Source organism: Mauremys mutica, chromosome 1 (assembly GCF_020497125.1).
Source record: "Mauremys mutica isolate MM-2020 ecotype Southern chromosome 1, ASM2049712v1, whole genome shotgun sequence".
Lineage (NCBI taxonomy): Eukaryota > Metazoa > Chordata > Testudines > Geoemydidae > Mauremys > Mauremys mutica.
In genome coordinates this window covers 219755895-219774469 of record NC_059072.1, presented here as the reverse complement: position 1 = coordinate 219774469, position 18575 = coordinate 219755895, and positions in this window count along the sequence as shown.

Sequence of the window (18575 nt, the reverse complement as noted above, 5' to 3'; positions counted from 1 at the left end):
TATCTCATCTGCTCCCTCTCCTGATCCCTACAATAGATGACAAATGCTGTACACAGATGCACTGTAATTTAGATGTCTTCTGTTTGTAGAATTTTGGCCTGATTTTCATAGATGTAGATGTAGAACACTTCTAACTCCCAGTGACTCCAATGGGATTTGTAGGTGCTCAGCCACTGATTTTCAAAGCACAGTGTTATTTACTACTGAGCTGCCATCTTTCACCTGTTTCTATTTCCATCCTGTCATATAAATTTCTAAATATTTTTTTTCAAAACTCTCAGTTTAGTTAGACAAGCGACAAATGACAATGTTGACTTGGCCTTCTGAAAATCCATTGCAGGAAATGCAAGAAAATAAAGTGTCAGAAGAGGGGAAAAAATACAAGTTATTAGGTTCTGACTAATAGAGATTATTAAATTATTTGGAAAAAACAAGGAAAATGAACCTGAAATGTGATTCTGTGCCTAGCTGAATTTAACTTGACAATGTGGTTTAATAAAAGATTGGTAAGTACTTTTGTAGTGAATAAATACACCAGTTCATTTTTCCTAGCTAATAATTTAATTGAGAGAGCAAGAGATCTGCATGCAAAGCATATTTAACTTTCAGATTTGAAAAGGACTTCTGCAACTTGTGGAGGAGTCCTTTCAGAAATGAGTCTCACAATCCCCAGTTGCTGGAATGAGCCCTTGAGGCCATAGACTGCCAACACAAATTCAGCACTGCCCTTTGGCTGCTCTAAATTGTATCAGCTGAGCAGCCAATGTAGTTTGCTGAAGTGCGAACATGGTTTTAAGCTACTCTTCCACTCATTTCTGAGCTGTGCTGGGACACCCTTTGCTACAGCTGAGGATCTCACTGGCTTGATTCCACTGATTTTTCAAGGCATCTAAAAGTGGGGTGTTGGAATGCTGAGTGCTGCAACACCGAAATCGCTTTGTAGATCTAGGCCTGGGTTCCTTTGAAAGTTCTACTCCAAACGTTCAGAGAATTAAACAATTTAAAGATTAAAAAAAAAGTTGTTTAGCCCTGTCTACATTTTCTTATGAAAATCAAAGTAGCTAGGGTCAGAAAAAGAAAACAAATATATTTACAATGCATTTCTATTATTTATAACACTTTGTGGGCCCTCCCATCACAATTAATATATGGAACAATTTCAAAAGTAAAAATAAATCGACATACCCTTTAAAAAGTTACTTATAATTTTCCACAAGCCTCTGTAATGTAGCTGTACTTCACTAAAATATGTTTTATGTATTTCCTTCATGCTTAGAGCTTAAATAAGACCCATTTCACCAAGTAGAACACACACTTTCAAAAGACCACAGATCCTTGGCTTCTCTTACATAGTTTTTTTCATGGGTTTATATCAATTACCTCATTTTGTGTCTCCAGACTTTCAAAGGCATTCTCTCACTACGCCAACAGGCAGCCAGAGCCGTTTGATTAGAATGCATCCTGTACCCTGCTCAGCCCCATCAAGTCATCCTTTCCTATACTCACCAGAAGCCTGCCCAACCCATCCTCTCTCAGCTCCATCAATATATACGCTCTCCTATTCATCAATTCTCTTCTCTTCTGTCCAGGATCTCCAAGCAACAGATTCTCTACTCACGTCCCTCAGACTCCCAGTTAGATCTCTGCTCCTAGTTCTTTCTTTTTCCCCAGATTATCCAGACTCCAAATCATCCTCTGCAAAAATACCCAACCACCCCAGCTAACTGAGCCTCATACCAAGCACCTAGCTACCAACAAATTGGTCCTCTTCCCTGTCCCTACTATGTACCTCACGCAAATGGTCCTCAGCTGTCATTCCTCAGTAAATTCATCTATTATTCTACACCGGTTTATGGGAAGGTTTTTTTCCCCCTCTCTGCCCTACAAAGTATTGGGCAAGCAAATCCCTCTGTTCTCCCCATGAGTGGGTTTTATGGCTGTATGCAAAGGGGAACAATTCTATGCTATAGAGTTCTGTTCTCGGAGGTAACAGGCAGCCAGTAGTAGCATTACCACTGAGCAGCTACAGGACGGAGAGAAAACAGCTGTGCTGCAGCAGCACACTCCACAGACTAGCTGGCTCCAAAATACATTGAGGACAGGGAGTTGGGGAAGTGAGATCTCATCTCACCTCTGTTCTAACAGACCTAGTTTGCCTGTTACAAAGTTGCCCAGGGCTGTAATCTTTTTTCACAGTTATACCTTATATTTGCATTAAAGTCCATTAGACTGGGGAGATATATTAGATTGGCAACCAAGAAAATAATCATTTTAAGATACAGTCCTGCAAATCCATATTGATATACCTTGATATCGGTGGGTCTGTCTAGAATATTTAATATAACAATATTGCCATCCAGCAGGTTAATGAGTAAGAGCCATACACAGCCCTCAATCCAAGACAGAGCTCCCATAGGGCTCCCACACATTAAATACTGTTTGTAGTTCTGGTCGCCCCATCTCAAAATATATATATACTTGAGTTGGGAAAGGTACACAGAAGGGCAATAAAAATGATTAGGAGTATGGAACGCTTTCATGGGAGGAGAGGTTAAAAAGGCTGGTAGTGTTTACCTTAGAAAGAGATGACAAAGGGTGGACATGATAGACGTATATAAAGTCACGAATGATGTGGAGAAAGAGTGTAACTTACCCCTCCACCTAACACAAGAACTAGAGGTCACCCAATGAAATCAATAGGCAGCAGGTTTAAAACAAGCCAAAGCAAGTACTTCTTCATACAGTGCACAGTCAATCTGTGAAACTTGTTGCCAAGGGATGCTGTGAAGGCCAAAAGTATAACTGGGTTATAAAAAGAACAAGATAAATTCATGGAGGATAGGTCCACCAGTGGCTATTAGCCAAGATGATCAGGGACACAACTCTGTGCTTGGGGTGTCCATAAGCCTCTGACTGCTAGATGCTGGGGCTGGAATACAAGGAGAGGATAACTCAGTAATTGCCAAATTCTGTTCACTCGCTCTGAGGCATCTGGCATTGACTGCTGTTGGAAGATAGGATACTGGGCTTGATAATCCATTGGTCTGACCCAATATGTCTGTTCTTATGTTCTTAAAAGGAACTTGTGTGCACAGGTCAGGAGGACTGGGAGATCTTAGAATCCTACTCTATTATCTTATTTCCTTTGATTTGTCATAGTAGTAGAAGATTCCCTAAGTTGATTATACCCTCACTGGCTTTTCTTATTTATTTGAGTGCAATGAAATTTCATTTGATGTGTGAATGTTTCCATGAGTTCTGGCAATTGAGAGTAAGTATCAATCCAAAGTTCCATCTCAAATCATCTATTCATAATTCTTTCTCTGTTCATTATCCCAAAGAAAGCTGGAACCACTTCTGCTGCCGATTGACAGCCAAAATTGTGTGCTTTCTGTCATACTGGACGTTACATCCAAATACTTCATCAGCCTGGGTAGCATGGCTTGGTAAAGACTGGAGCCTTTGCCTGGGATTGTCCAATTACTAAGAATAGAATTTTTACACTGCTGTTCTTTGAGGAACAGTACAGAGAACATGGATCTAAAAATCTAAGTAGTAGCTTTTTGTAGGGTCAGTTCTGGTTCACTTTAATAAAATGAACAGTGCAATTTAAATACAAATATTGTACTATTTAACAAACAATATGTGACCATGTACTTATAATGTATTATAATTAATATGCATATTTAAAGTTGCAGGTACAACTATAGCTTTGTCATTTTCTGACTTCATAACTTATTTATCTTTAAGAAAAAAAAAGGATCTATAATGTGCAGCTCTTTGATTAAATAACACTTGAACTTCATATCCATGCACCTTATAGAGTGTACAGAGAAGGCCTTCTGGAGAACTTTAGGAACTTTGTAAGGTTTTATCTAAAAAGACTGGCACTGAGGGACTTATGTAGTGCCTACTGAAATCAATGGAAAGCTCTCAGAGATTTTAATGATCTTTTGATCAGACAATGAATGAGACAAAGGCTCTTTTGGTGGCAATCTTTTTTTTATAACAGTTCTAGCACCACAATAATAGAGTATAGATAGCTAAATTTGGGAAAATAGTCCTCACTGTAGAAAAAAGCTTTGAAGTATGATTTTGATTTGACTTGATTTATGAGCCTTTAGAAACTGGACTTTGCACATATGATGTGCAATTGGTATTCTGGGCGTATTGAATAACTTAAAGCCCAGTTGCAGGACTGCTACTTACAGTGATAAGCACTTAGGTGGCTAAGTCGCAGTTTTAGGTTCCCCTGCTATCTGCAAAACTCACATTGAATACTGTAGGCTCTTAAACTCGCAGAAGTGCTCTGCAACATAAACATTCTACAATTTCTGTGAGCACCCAGGACTCCTATAAGTGTCATTGGATGTTTTGTGCATACATAAGCATTACATGAAAGCCTTCCAGTAGCATGCATGCACAACGGAACAAAGCAAAACCTTTTCTTGCAAATTTATTCCAGGATGAAATATTCCCATATTCTCTAATTAACACAGCCTTTTCAGCAAAAAAAAAGAAGTAAGTTTCACTCTCTAAGGGAAATCAAGGACTTCATTAATTTTCCCCAGTGAGAAATTCAAAAATTTTTTAAGTAACATAATATTTTTCCACTTCTGAAAATTGCCTTTCATTGACATAAAAAATTTGAGGCAAGAACACATATATATGAGAACACCTTGAAAATATGCCAATCAGGATGTGGCCAATGTTTTTGTCCAGAGAAGATGGGTATTTTTGACATTTCCCTAGTGTGCTGTACCTGATTTTCTAAGATATATACCAGTGCCTTCTAAGCCTCATCCTGGTCATTCTGCTGGTCTTTCATTTGCAAAAGCAAATGCCCTTTAGCATGTTTTTGAAGCACTACCATGCACACCGTTCATCAATGAAAACAAATAGTGAAATAAAAGGATGATAATTCAAATTAACTTTGATGGTCTCACAGAATTCTGAATTTTTGACAGTGCATCTCAACTCTAATATTAACACCAAGAGTCAATATATAAATATAGAGATGTTTCATTAGATCACATTTAAAAAAAAATCTGAGTGAACCACTTTCACACAAACACTTTGACAAAAGGGAGGTTATTAGTTTATTTACAGGTCAAACAATATTTAGCTAATAGTTAATAATTTAAGTCCTGGGTTTATGTGTGTCTGCAATATGATATTTTTTTCACTTATTGGTGTATTTTCTGAATTCTCCTGTTATTCAGTGGATTATTTGAAAAAATCTAGCCAATGAGAATTTGACCGTGTGTATAAAACCACTAATTTTTGTGAACTGCAGTTTTAAAATCGGGAGCCTAGACACAATGGCCATGTCCTTTTACAAGATACCTACAGAGGCCAAGAAGCTGGAATTGCCTATGGGTGACCCAGCTCATGTTCAGAAGACACGACCCATTTACACTTATTTGCTAAAGAGGCAGGCCCAGTGCTGAACCCCGAAATTGAACAGAAGAAACAAGAAGACTTTATGGGGTCACTGCCAGCTGTAATACAGGAAAAGGATAGCATGCGGAAAAAAATGTTGATGGCTTTGGAGGAAGCAGACTCAAAGATGGAGGTAAGGTACTCTTTATAACAAATTGATGACAAATTACAAACATTTTATAAATATTTATGGTTAAATATATTTGTTTTTTTATAAGTAGGAATGGAAGAAGAGTCTGTATATGAGGACATGGCAGCCAAGGGGTTGGAGGAGGATGGAGATGTCGAGAGCCAACCTATAGATCCCGAGTCATGGAAAGACGGTGACATTGTTATGGTAAAAGAAAGTGAACGTTTTACCAGTTGTGAAACAATTATAACATTTATGTGCTTAAAATGAATGTTTTGGTTTTTTGACAGAAAACCAAGCCAAGGCGGTACAGGATCACTGTGCTGGTGTGTAACAAGTGGCTGACAGATGCAGAGCCAGAAGAGCATGATGAGGTAAAAGCAACTTATATTTCTTTTCCTTCAAATAATTTATCTATGTAAGGTGGAGGTTAAATGCAACTGTACACTTGTGCTTAATAACAGGTTGCTGAAACGATTACCGATGAAGCAAAAATGTGTGGTTTTATACACATGGTCAAATGCTCATTGGCTACAGTTTTTCAAATAATCCACTCCGTGATAGCCCATTTCTGAAAGGCTATTGTTTTAATATATTGGTATGAAAGGATTGTTTCAAAAAGTGCATTCTGTGACATAGCTGTAAACTTTGGATTGGTCCACCGAGAGGCAGGGATAGCTCCCAAGTTTCACCGCCCAGAACAGCTATCTTTTCACTACCAACAGTCGCTGGGGTAGGATACTTTGCTCTGTAGGTGTTCAGTAACAGACTCTCTTCACAGTAGCAGCCATGTTAGTCTGTATCCGCAAAAAGAACAGGAGAACTTGTGCCACAAGTACTCCTATTCTTTTTACAGACTCTCTTATTGCTTTATTTTTTTATTCTCTAAAACCGTTTTTTTCTTTGCCCTGGGATTATTTTTTCCTCTCTTTCTATTTAAAAAAAATCATCTGTCCTTACTAAACCTAATCAAACAATCTTTATTCTGTTTAATAACCTTTCTTTCCTTTTTTCCTCTAAACCTAACCAAATCTATATTTTTTAATCTTTAAGGCATCTCTTTCTATTCTTTCAACCTTTTTCTCTAAACATGGCCAAACAAGCACACAACAATCCCCCTGTACACTCTATAAAAAAAATCTTTTTCAAAATTGCCGACCAGTGCCAACCTCAACATCAAAGGAAACGGGAACGGAGGGCGGGACATAAGCCCAAAATGAGGCATGGAAACCTCTCAGAAAGTATATGGTGATGAATGCTATCAAGGTATATACTATTATCATCTATCCTGACCTCCTGTATAACACAATCCATACAACCTCATCCAAAGATTCTGCATCAAGCCCATACTTAATGAATTTATTTTCTTCTTGTACTATCCATAACATTTTAAAGGCAATGAAGCAGTGGTAGTTCCAGTTCAGGACGAAGTGGGAGGGGAGTAAGTTTCAAAGACTGTTAACAGCAAGGAATGGTTTCATGTCAAAAAAGTGTGGCAGATAAAACTCTGAAGAAACATTTTTCAGACTCATATAAAAACATCATAAACAGACTTTACCTCCATAACCCTCAAAGTCAAGTGCTAAGACTGTGTACCTCCTTTTTGGGGAGATTATGTTGCTCTCAGTGCTAGCCTCGAGCAATCCTCATGTTCCTTTAATGGAACAGCTAGGGATAAATCTTGCTCATGCAGATGTGTCGAAGGTAGGAGAAATTTTTCATCTTTAAACTTATATTTACCTTGGACATTGTGAAGGATCATTATAAGAATTATCGAAAGGCTTCTTCAAAAGAAAGCTATTCTTTTCTCTTTCCTCCTCTTTTACACATAGATGTATATGCCCACTGGCTGTTTTTTTTCCAAAGTGCAGCAATAACAACAAATGCATAGTTGCTAAATTACCACTTAGTAGATCCCTAAATTTAGATATAGGAAAGATGAATTAGTAATATTGGAGAGAGAGTTTTCTGTCTCACATAACTTCATATTTTGTGAATGTATTATTTGGTTTTCATTTTATCAAGATCATTGTTCCAAGGAGAGGAACAACTAAAGAGGCTGGGTCAGAGGGAGAAGAGAGGAAGCATAGAGAACTGTAGCAACATGAGAAACATTGCTGTGGAGATTATTTAAAGTGTCTCTAATTTGCACAGTACATGTAGAATAAAGAAATAAGTCATCATTTTAGCACTTATTAAAATATTTTTGAAGAACTAGTGGAAAAAAACAGGGAAGGGTCTAAGGAAAGTGATGAAATGGAGAAAATTACAGGCTAAAAACCACCACCATCTCTCTCTCTTTCACTCTCACACACACACCTTTTAATTCACAAAAGCTCCCTAAAAACTATTAATCTCTAATTATTCCCATATCTTAAGTGAGTAGAAATATTAGAATGCTTTATTCCCCAGAAAGAATATAAATGAATGAAACAAGTTACTGTATCAAAATACTTTCAGAATAGAATTTCTGGCACTTCTGCTCCAGGACAGAAATGGGAGGTAAGAAGATAGGTCCTTCTCCAGCATGACTCCATGTGGGTGCCAGAGGTCTGCCTGTATGGAACTCATTGAGGGATCTTGGCTTCAGGGCCCAATCCTGCAAAGACTTAGGAAACAAACCTGCAGTTGATCTGTGTGGATGCAAGGGTTCATCATCATGGAATCAGCTGGAATCAAGGTCTTATTAACTTTAATTTAAATGTGACTACTCATTGGGAAGTCTTTGCAGAACTTGGTCCTTTTTCATTATCAATTAAGATTTTTTATTTAAAAAAAAGCAAACACCTTTAGGTATTTCATAGAGAAATGGAACAATATGTAAAGTATACTCATGTGAGATGAATTTTAGCTAAAGAGGTCAGCTTATATAGACAAGGTTCACTTTATAACCATATCTTGAGATCACTGATTCATCCTAGTTAGGTAATGACTAAAAGTTACTCCATGTGATGGACATTTAGTAGTATATGAGAAATGAGTTGGGTAGTCCCAATCCAGTTCCTGCAGGGACATGTATCCATATCACATACACACACCATCTGAAGAGGCATTAACTAGCAGAGAAGCTAAGGGTTTGAGTAGACACAGGAAGTGAATGAACGTTTCTTCCCTAGTGATGGCCTCTCCAGGGAAGAGTTGAGATGTATTGGTGCGACAGAGGGGCTCAGAAATTCTGAGCTTCTGTAAACTGTCATAACTCCTTTCATTATAGCTATGCCAATTCACACCTGCTGAGGATTTGGATGTAGGAAAGCTTGAATTTCTCTTAATCACACTGTATCAATGTCATGGTATTAGAGAACTTCAATCTCCAGTCTGTCAAATAGGCAACACCCTTTGCAAGTTCTAAAACTCCACAGTATAATGAAAAAACAAACAAACAATGTGTAATGAAAAGCTACTACCTGGAGCTCAACTTAATATCTTACAGTATTCATGGGACTAATCAGTTGAATTAAAAAATGATAAATTACAAAATGTTAAATTTGTACAATACGTTATTGTGAATTCGATTCTGAACTAAGGTTATTAGCTTACGTGAACACCTTTAGGGCTTGATACTTCACTGCTTTTCTCTTTTTGTAATTATTTACATGAGTGTAAAGCACTGCTGTTCAGATTTGATAATATCATCCAGTTTGCACACAGGTAAATGACTAGACAAACAACCCTTTGAAGTATCAGACCCGAAGGTCTGCATTACACCACTGAAGTTAAGAGGGAATATACCAAGTGCATTACCCTAGTAGATAAGTGTTATCCAAACTGTGCCTTTGAGACTCTCAGAAATCTGGGTTTTTGCTTTTTCACTTATTTCAGAGGGGAAGTTATCTTCACCAGACTTCCCCCTCTGCACTGGCACCAGTGTTCTTGCTGGCTCAATGGTGGTGGTGGTGAAATGTTGAGCTGAGCCAAACTAAGCCTCAAATCTAGTGTAGGAGTGGGAGTGGTGATCTGGCAGCAGATATACTCCCCGTCCCATCCTGGAGCATGAGGGTGCTGCTTTGTACTCATGGGCAGGTGCATAGCATGGCTCACAACTGAAAGTTTACCTTATAGCTGTTTAGGGTCCCCTCTTGCCTTCCAATCTGGTAGGTAAATCTGTCATAGATTACATTTATTAATTTAGATTTAATGTACAGACACTTACCCAAGACTCTGAGGGCGTGATTTACAAAAAGGTTTAGATAAGAATTTAGTGGGATTTTCAAAAACCCTATCAAACAAACTGTTTCTAGGTACGGTGGTTTACCAGAATCTGTATTTAACCTTCTGTGGATTCAAAATAAGATTTTGTATACTATTAAATTGTTGTCTGGACTACAGCAGTATCTGGTAGAATCTTGCTTAATTCTGAACATAGTTTGGTTGTTTAGCACTTTTTTTTTCATACTACCTCCACAAGTTAAATGACAAATTCAAGTGACAGACAAATTGAAACAAGAACAAAGTGAAGATCTGAAATAGCAAAATCTACCTTTATTTCTTTTAAAATTCTGCTGCATCTCATTACTTATGTGACTATATTTAAAGCTTCCTTCCTGCAAATAAGTATTATCAAAAATATTTCTTAAAAAAATCAAGTTCTCTTGTCTGAATTTCCCTGCTAGGGCCCTGGTTCAGCAAATATTTAAGCACATTCTTAACTGTATGTATGTGCTTATGTTAATCTCTGTTCAATAAAGTGTGTGTAAAAATTAAAGCATATGCTTAAACCCAGTTAACTTCAGTGGGATTTAAGCATATGCTTAAAGATAAGTATTATTCCCTGGTTCAAGTTAAGGGAAATCCTGTGGTATTTTAGGTACTACTATGGGCAAATAAACTATTGAAGGCTACATTCACGGATGTTCTAAACAAGTGTAGCTCTCTTAATGCCAGTGTACACCAGTTGAGGATGCAGCCCTGAATTCTTAATAGTGGCAGCTAGGGCACCAAGCCAAAAAAGCAATTAACACATTCATTTACTTCAATTGGACTAGTCAAATGCTCAAAGTTAAGCACATGATTAATTGTTTTGTTGAATCAGAGCCCATAATATGCTATATCTAGACAACCACCATGAAATATTTAATAGTGTTTTCACAAACTGTAGCATAAAATTCTAGCCATTATGTAAACAGAGTTGTGGATCAAACATATATGACATAAGAAACTATTATGGTGTCGGGTACTATGCATTTTATAGCTACTTGTTTGGGAAGGCTATATTCATTACTCCTAGCTTGACCAAATTTACTGCAGTAAAAAAAAATTATAGCAGCTCACACTATGAATTATTTTCTGTGTGATTGTGATACATAGTAGATATTGATTTTGCATATATGCACATTAATAGCACCATTACATGATATGTCCATGTCTTTACAATCATACATTATACATAACTTTGCAATGGTTGCAACTAAAGCTGGTCAAACTATTTCCAACACAACAATTTCCACTGGAAAAAATCTGATTTGATGGAATTTAAGAATTCTGAGGGAATGTGCCAATTGTGCTGGAAATTTAGATGGAAACCAGGCAGGCAGATTGTATACTTGGTTTCCTGCCAGCCATGAAGCCAGCTGGCTGCTAGAAGAATACCTGTATCCCTGGGCTTTCAGGCTCCCTGGGTTACCCACTAGCCAGTTTCCTGCTGCAGTCAACAGTAGTCTGTACCATAATGGATATACTAAGATAACAGTATGTCCACAGATTAACCCATAATTCATTTTCCCTTTAAAAGAGGGGAACATAAACATACGGCCTGCTGCAAATTATATGAATGCAGACAAGCCCCATCTCATCTTCCTAAAGAGGACAGTGCCATTATAAAATGAGATGTTATCCATCTTTTCCCTTTGTTTACTGGATAAACTCTTTGAGTTTTTCCACTTGACTTCAATGCATATTAGATTATGCCCATAGTGTAATAGTTATACCCTGCCCTAGCATTTTAATCAAGCTGCATCTTGCTTTAGATATCAGTATCAATAAACTTTTCCATTCACTGAATTCATTAACAAATGCTAGAAAAGACTGTCTTTTAGAAAACCCCATAGAAATTAGTTTCATGTATTAGTCTTGTCATGCCTTGTTTATATATGCTACATTTCACATTATGACAACATTAATGCATGAAATCTCATGTACCAGGGGAGATTGTCCTGAATCGTGTTAATTTCAATAGGGATTTCTAAAAGCCAGTCTTTTCTAGCATTTGTTTATGTACTAAGTGAAGGGAGAAGCATATTGATACTGATATATTCTATCTATTATACCAGTGGCTGCAAATATAAGTGTACTATCAAAATTTATCTTACTCATCAACTTTACAGGATAAGGGTTGAAAGCAAATTTAAGGTTGTTTGGGTAACTTGAACTATATTTTCACATTTTTGATGGTTTGTAAATTTAACTTGCTATTTATCAGCTTTCCACTGTTCCTAATTTCCCCCTTAACACCATCTTAGTGATTTTTTTTCATCCGAGAGTTTTAGAAAGCTTGAATATCTGCCTTACAGACGAGAGATTATATCCTAAATGAGATTTTTGCTGAGGGAGTGAGGGGAGAAATGAGAAAATGGATAACATAACTGGGAAGCCATATGCATTTTCATAGACTATGGCAGTAGTAGTTACATTGTATTACACAGTATTATGGTAGAGTCCCCATGAGGCTACTTTCCTGTCTTGTGCCTCCTAGGCAAAGGTGGTTCCCCCAGAATCACAGTCTTGGTGTGCATCAGGATCTTGCTTTTGGCCATGCATGGTAGTGGGCCCTCCTTCTCCAATGGCTTCCAGACTAGGACCATCCTGGGAAGCAGCACCAGCAGAGTCCTCCAGGAAGAGGTTCCTCATCTGCCTCCCTGGGACACTTCCAACCTATACTCTTCTTCAGTTTGGTGCATGGCTCTCTAGCGTCCAAACAATCAGAAATTTAAAAGAGTTCAAAATGAGTAGAGTCCCACAGGGCCACTCAATTCTCAAAGGGGATTGGAGAAAGCCCTCCCTCTGGGCCTATCCAGCACTGTGGTCTTGCCTCAGGCTCTAGCTTCCACAGTAAGCACTTCTCCTTTCAGCAGGTTTACCTTCTCTTAGTCTGGGCTTCTGAGCTCCTTGTAACTGGCTCCTACAGCCAGAGCATGCTCTTCAGTCTGGTAGAGGCAGGGCTACCTGGACCCAGTATTTTCCTCTAACCCCTTCAGGCCCATTACACCCCATTACAAGTATATACACCCCAGTATATCCGCAAGGTCAGGTATAAGAAAAGTGTAGATTTAACATAAAACATGAGAAATAAGTATAATCAGCAGTCATTTGCTGGGGGGATGGGGAGGGGTTACATATGTAAAAACCACACACAGACACTAAACTTTCCATTGCCCTAAGAGATGACCTTTATATGTCATGTACATCAAAAAATGCAGTCATTCTGTCACTATTTTTCCCTCTCCCCCAATTTCTGATAAATCCAGCTTGTCTTTTTTCTCACCCTTTAATGAGTAGATTTGAGTACTCTAACAAAGACCACTTTGTTTCAGAAGTAACTGTAGAGCATTTAAGTAAGAGTAGTAGTAATGTGACCTTTTGCTTGAATTAACGTCAGTCATTAGCCACCTCCCCCCCAATTCATAATGAAAAATACTAATCAAGAGTAATTTTCCCCTCCCTTACTAAGTGCTAGCTTTGAAAAGCAATGAACTATTACCTTGCCATAGCTAATGAATATTTTAAAAAAAAGTTTTAAAAATAATTTATCTAAAGCCAATATGCCCATGAAAGTTGAAATCCTATTTTTTATCCTCTTGGTGGAAAGCAGCCATGGTTCTTAATATTGTCTTCTAGTACGTTTGACTTCATATACCTTGGGAGGGATACATGTTTGTACAATCCATGTGGACAGCACACTAATCACAGCATAAAAGAACTACAAAGAAGACTGTTGAAAGAAGGTTCAGGAAGGCATCACTTTAAAGATTACATGCTGGTAAATAGTAATTTTCTCCAGTCTTTTCTTTTATTTGTAGTGAAGATACAATGAAAACTTGATGGCCCTGAATGGGTAAAAATGGCTGCCCAATGCCTTTATAGCATTCTAAAAGTATAGTGTGCTACTTACTACATAATGGACAGATTCATGCTCCCAATTTTTGTCTGCTATATCTAGTTTCTGCCTTTTGAGCAAGAAGGAAGAGTGAGTTTGACGTGAGTGTATTACATGTCAGCAGCAATATGGACTGAAGCTGAATTTATGAATGAAGAGTGCTGATTAAAATCCTGCCTGGCATTCAACAACAAAAACCCAAAACCAAAAAAAATGTACAGAATATTGCTTTCAATTAAGATTCCATTTGAGGCTTAGGAAATTCTATTAAAACCCCCACTACTTTTCATAATTACTATGTGTGATAGTGTTTTTGCTTTTTGAAAAAAGGCAAAAAACAAAAACAAACAAACAAAAAAACCTCATAAAACCCATACACTTGCAGAGGCTTTCTATTTTTTCCATTCCTCACCTTCAGCCATTATACTGAGTCCTACATATTTTTGCTAGAAGTACTTTATTTTTTAAAGAGCATCTTCACCTACATTATTGTGAAGTGGTTATTTCTCTTTCCCTCACCAAAGGCTCTTATATAAATTAAGTTGTCATGGGATAAGAGGGAAGATCCTTTAATGGATTAAAAGACAGGGAACAAAGGGTTGGAATAAATGGTAAATTTTCAGTATGGAGATGGGTAACTAGTGGTGTTCCCCAAGGGTCAGTCCCAGGACCAATTCTATTTAACTTATTCATAAATGATCTGGAGAAAGGGATAAATGGTGAGGTGGCAAAGTTTGCAGATGATACTAAACTGCTCAAGATACTTAAGACCAAAGCAGACTGTGAAGAACTTCAAAAAGATCTCACAAAACTACGTGATTGGGCAACAAAATGGCAAATGAAATTTAATGTGGATAAATGTAAAGTAATGCACATTGGAAAGAATAAGCCCAACTATACATGCAATATGATGGGGGCTAATTTAGCTACAACTAATCAGGAAAGAGAGCTTGGAGTCATCATGGACAGTTCTCTGAAGACATCCACACAGTGTTCAGCGGCAGTCAAAAAAGCAAACAGGATGTTAGGGATCATTCAAAAAGGGATAAAGAATAAGGCGGAGAATATCTTATTGCCCTTGCATAAATCCATGGTACACCCACTTCTTGAATACTGCGTACAGATGTGGTCTCCTAATCTCAAAAAAGATATCCTGGCATTAGAAAAGGTTCAGAGAAGGGCAACTAAAATGATTAGGGGTTTGGAACGGGTCCCATATGAAGAGAAATTAAAGAGACTAGGACTTTTCAGCTTGGGAAAAAAGGACACTAAGGGGGGATATGATAGAGGTATATAAAATCATGAGTGGTATGGAGAAAGTGAATAAGAAAAAGTTATTTACTTGTTCCCATAATATAAGAACTAAGGGCTACCAAATGAAATTAATGGGCAGCAGGTTTAAAACATATAAAAGGAAGTTCTTCACACAGCACACAGTCAACCTGTGTAACTCCTTGCCTGAAGAGGTTGTGAAGGCTAACTATAACAGGGTTTAAAAAAGAACTAGATAAATTCATGGAGGTTAAGTCTATTAATGGCTATTAGCCAAGATGGATAAGAAATGGTGTCCCTAGCCTCTGTTTGTCAGAAGGTGGCGATGGATGGCAGGAGAGAGATCACTTGATCATTACCTGTTAGGTTCACTCCCTCTGGGACACCTACCATTGGTCACTGTCGGTAGACAGGATACTGGGCTGGATGGACCTTTAGTCTGACCCAATATGGCCATTCTTATGTTTTTATGTTCTTTGTGCATAAAAGAATTGTAAAGAGGTGTATGTTCAAAACAACTCAGCTGTCAATTTGCTTTGTAGTCAAATGATCTTGCACAGATGCAAATCCATTTAAAGTCAACTTGGGTATCATTAAAGTCAATTCATGGGTACCATGAAACGAAGACCATGTCTACACTAGCAAGCTTACAGTGGCACAGCTATACTGATGCAGCAGTGGTGCTATAAGATCGCTCATGTAGCCACTTTATGCTAATAGGGGAGAGCTCTCCCATCGACATAATTAAAACACCTCCAACGAGCGGCAGTAGCTATGTTGAGGGGATAGTGTCTCCCAACGATATAGCACTGTCCACATCAGCGCTTCTGTCAGTGTAATTTATGTTGCTCAGAGGGGTTTTTTTCCACATCCCTGAGCAACATAAGTTATACCAACAAAAGTGCTAGTGTAGACATAGCCTAAAAGAAACATGTGGGTCCTGCCTTCCCATTGTAGGTTTTTTTTGCCGTGCACATTTTGCTAATTCAGCAAGATACTTAAGTGTACGTCTAGTTTTAAGAACATGCATAGTCCCATTGAAGTCCACAGGGCCAGTCACTAGCTTTGGTATGTAATTAAGTTCCTTGCTGAGCCTCTGAAGAGTTAAACACAAAACTAAAATCCAGATTCTACCATTGGTTATACATATGCAACTCAGAAGTCAGTGGGAACTCAGTGTGTGAATACAGAGGACATAATATGATTCATAGTGCAGGTATGAAATAAGTTTTCTGCATGACTTGTTGCATAAAATATGCGTGGTGCTGATTCAGAAAAGTATTCCTATTAAGTACAGCATCTGAGCACATTCTGTCATCCTACTGAAGTTATTTCCTGATCTAAGTCAGGGATAATACACAGTCATGCATCACGTACTCATACATTTCTTTTGGCACACAATACAATTACAATATCTATGCAAGCTTGGGTATAGAGAAGCAGCTGTTGCATTTAGCATGAAAAAGTGTGAATCTTGTATTTGGTACCTGACATTACCTAATTAATTTCTGCATTTAGTGCTGGTACAGGATTCCACCATTTTATGAATGGTAAGTGGTAGTGTTTATATATTATTAAGTAACTGCCTGCAGTTTTTCTTATCAGTCTCTGGTTTCACTGGCATAGTATGCAGAAGCTAAAAAAAGACTGAAATGAAGGAATATAAAAAACATTTCCACTTTCCACCCCCTCCCCGAATCCCTGTCCTTCCCTCAGCCCTGCCAAACACATTTTTCTTAATTCAGCTAGAGAATGAAGAAGGTGAAAGCTGACAATGATCTCACTTGCCCCTCTGAATTTACCAGAACAAATTGCCAGCGATTAGTGTTAATATCAAATGTGCCTGCTGATTTGTATGTTTTCAGTATTCCAGATCTCATTGGTGTGCATGATACGTAACACATATTTTATATTGAGAAAGGAACCAAAGGTCCCAGAATGGTTAGGGCCCCATTTGAAGCTACACACACACACACACACACACACACACACACACACACACACACACACACACACACACATGAACATACTCCCTGCTCAGAATTTGTAACTAAAGGTCCTGTCTCTGCTAATTGCAATTCACAGGAGGACTGTTGCTTCCACATGAAACTCCATTGGTGCCAAATTATCAAATAATCTTGAGATGCTCGCACTACATTGGAATCCTGGAAGATGATTTAAGTAAATCTCTTCAACATCCCACCTGCAATTCACGCACATTTCCCCCCAACATTGTAAAGAGATAAAGCATATCATTCTGAACTGAATACTTGTTGACTTTCAGTGCCCAGGCATACTGGGTGAAATTCACCACTTAATGCACATAGCCAGAGACTTCTGCTCCCCGTTTTGTCCTGAGAATTAAACAAGGGTGGTGGGTTGCTACAAAATTGAACGTTTTAGTTTTTTTGAGGTATTACCAAAGTCTATCCTGTATGGTATGGGACATAACTATGTATTTCTGATGTCTTACTCCTGAGGGCATTGTGCACCAAAAAAAATAAAAATTCTGTGCACAATATTTTAAAATTCTGCAAAATTCTGCAAATTTTGTTTGGCAAATAAATGTGGAGACTCCAGCATGGCATTGGGGAACACAGGCCACTGGCTGCACAGAAGTGGGAGATCACAAACTCAGCGGTGAGTCTGCACCCACTCCTGACACAACGCAAGGACCGGGCCAGCCCCAGAAACACCGCAGGGTCCTGCCCCTCTGTGTCAGGGACAGCAGGTGGGGGCAGGCAGGCTCAGCAATGCACAATCCAAGTGTGGAGAGGCTTAGAGTCAGGGGATCTAGGTGTGGTTTGAGATGGTTCCGTATGGAGCAATCTGGGTGTGGGTGGCTCAGTGGTGGATATAGATGTGGCGGGGATCCAGACGCACAGGGTCTTGTTGAGGAGTTCTGGATGCAATGGTAATGGGACTCTGCTGGGGAGGGGTCCAAGTGATAGAGCTCCGCAGGGGGTCTCGGTGTGAGGGACTCAGTGGGAGGTTCCAGATGTTGGGAAGTGAGGCTCAGTGGGGTGAGGATCCAGGTGCGTGTCAGACCCACCCCCAGATTTCTCCCCCGGCTCTAGGATGCTTTGCAAACTCTCCCCAGCCCCCGTGCTTCCTGCACCCATCATTCCTCAGCTTCAGGGGGAGGGATCGCAGTACAGGGAGCTGCTCCCCCATCCACCCAACCCCTATGCATCCAGACCCTCTCATACCCAGACTCTCCTGCTGAGCCTCACCACCCTGCACCCAGAACCCCCACCCCGATGAGCTCCACTCTCCTTACACCTGGATCACCTTGACAAGCCACATGGAGGAGGAAGAAAGACTACACAGGGGTGGAAGAGAGACAGAGAAAGAAGCGGGTTTGAGAAAACATAGAGAAGTGTTTTAAACTCAGACAAGGATCACATAAAATGGTCTCCTCTCCATATGAGAGACAGAGGACAGAGATAGAATATGATTTGTTTTGAAAGATCCACAATTTTAAAAAAGTCCAGAAGTCAAAGTAATGAATATAAATATCTCATTTACTGGGTTTCATACTGGTTTTATTTAAGGATTCTATTTTAACCTGTTCATTTGTTTATATATATAAACAGTATATATATATACTGCACTCATCACTGGGAACTATGCATCTAA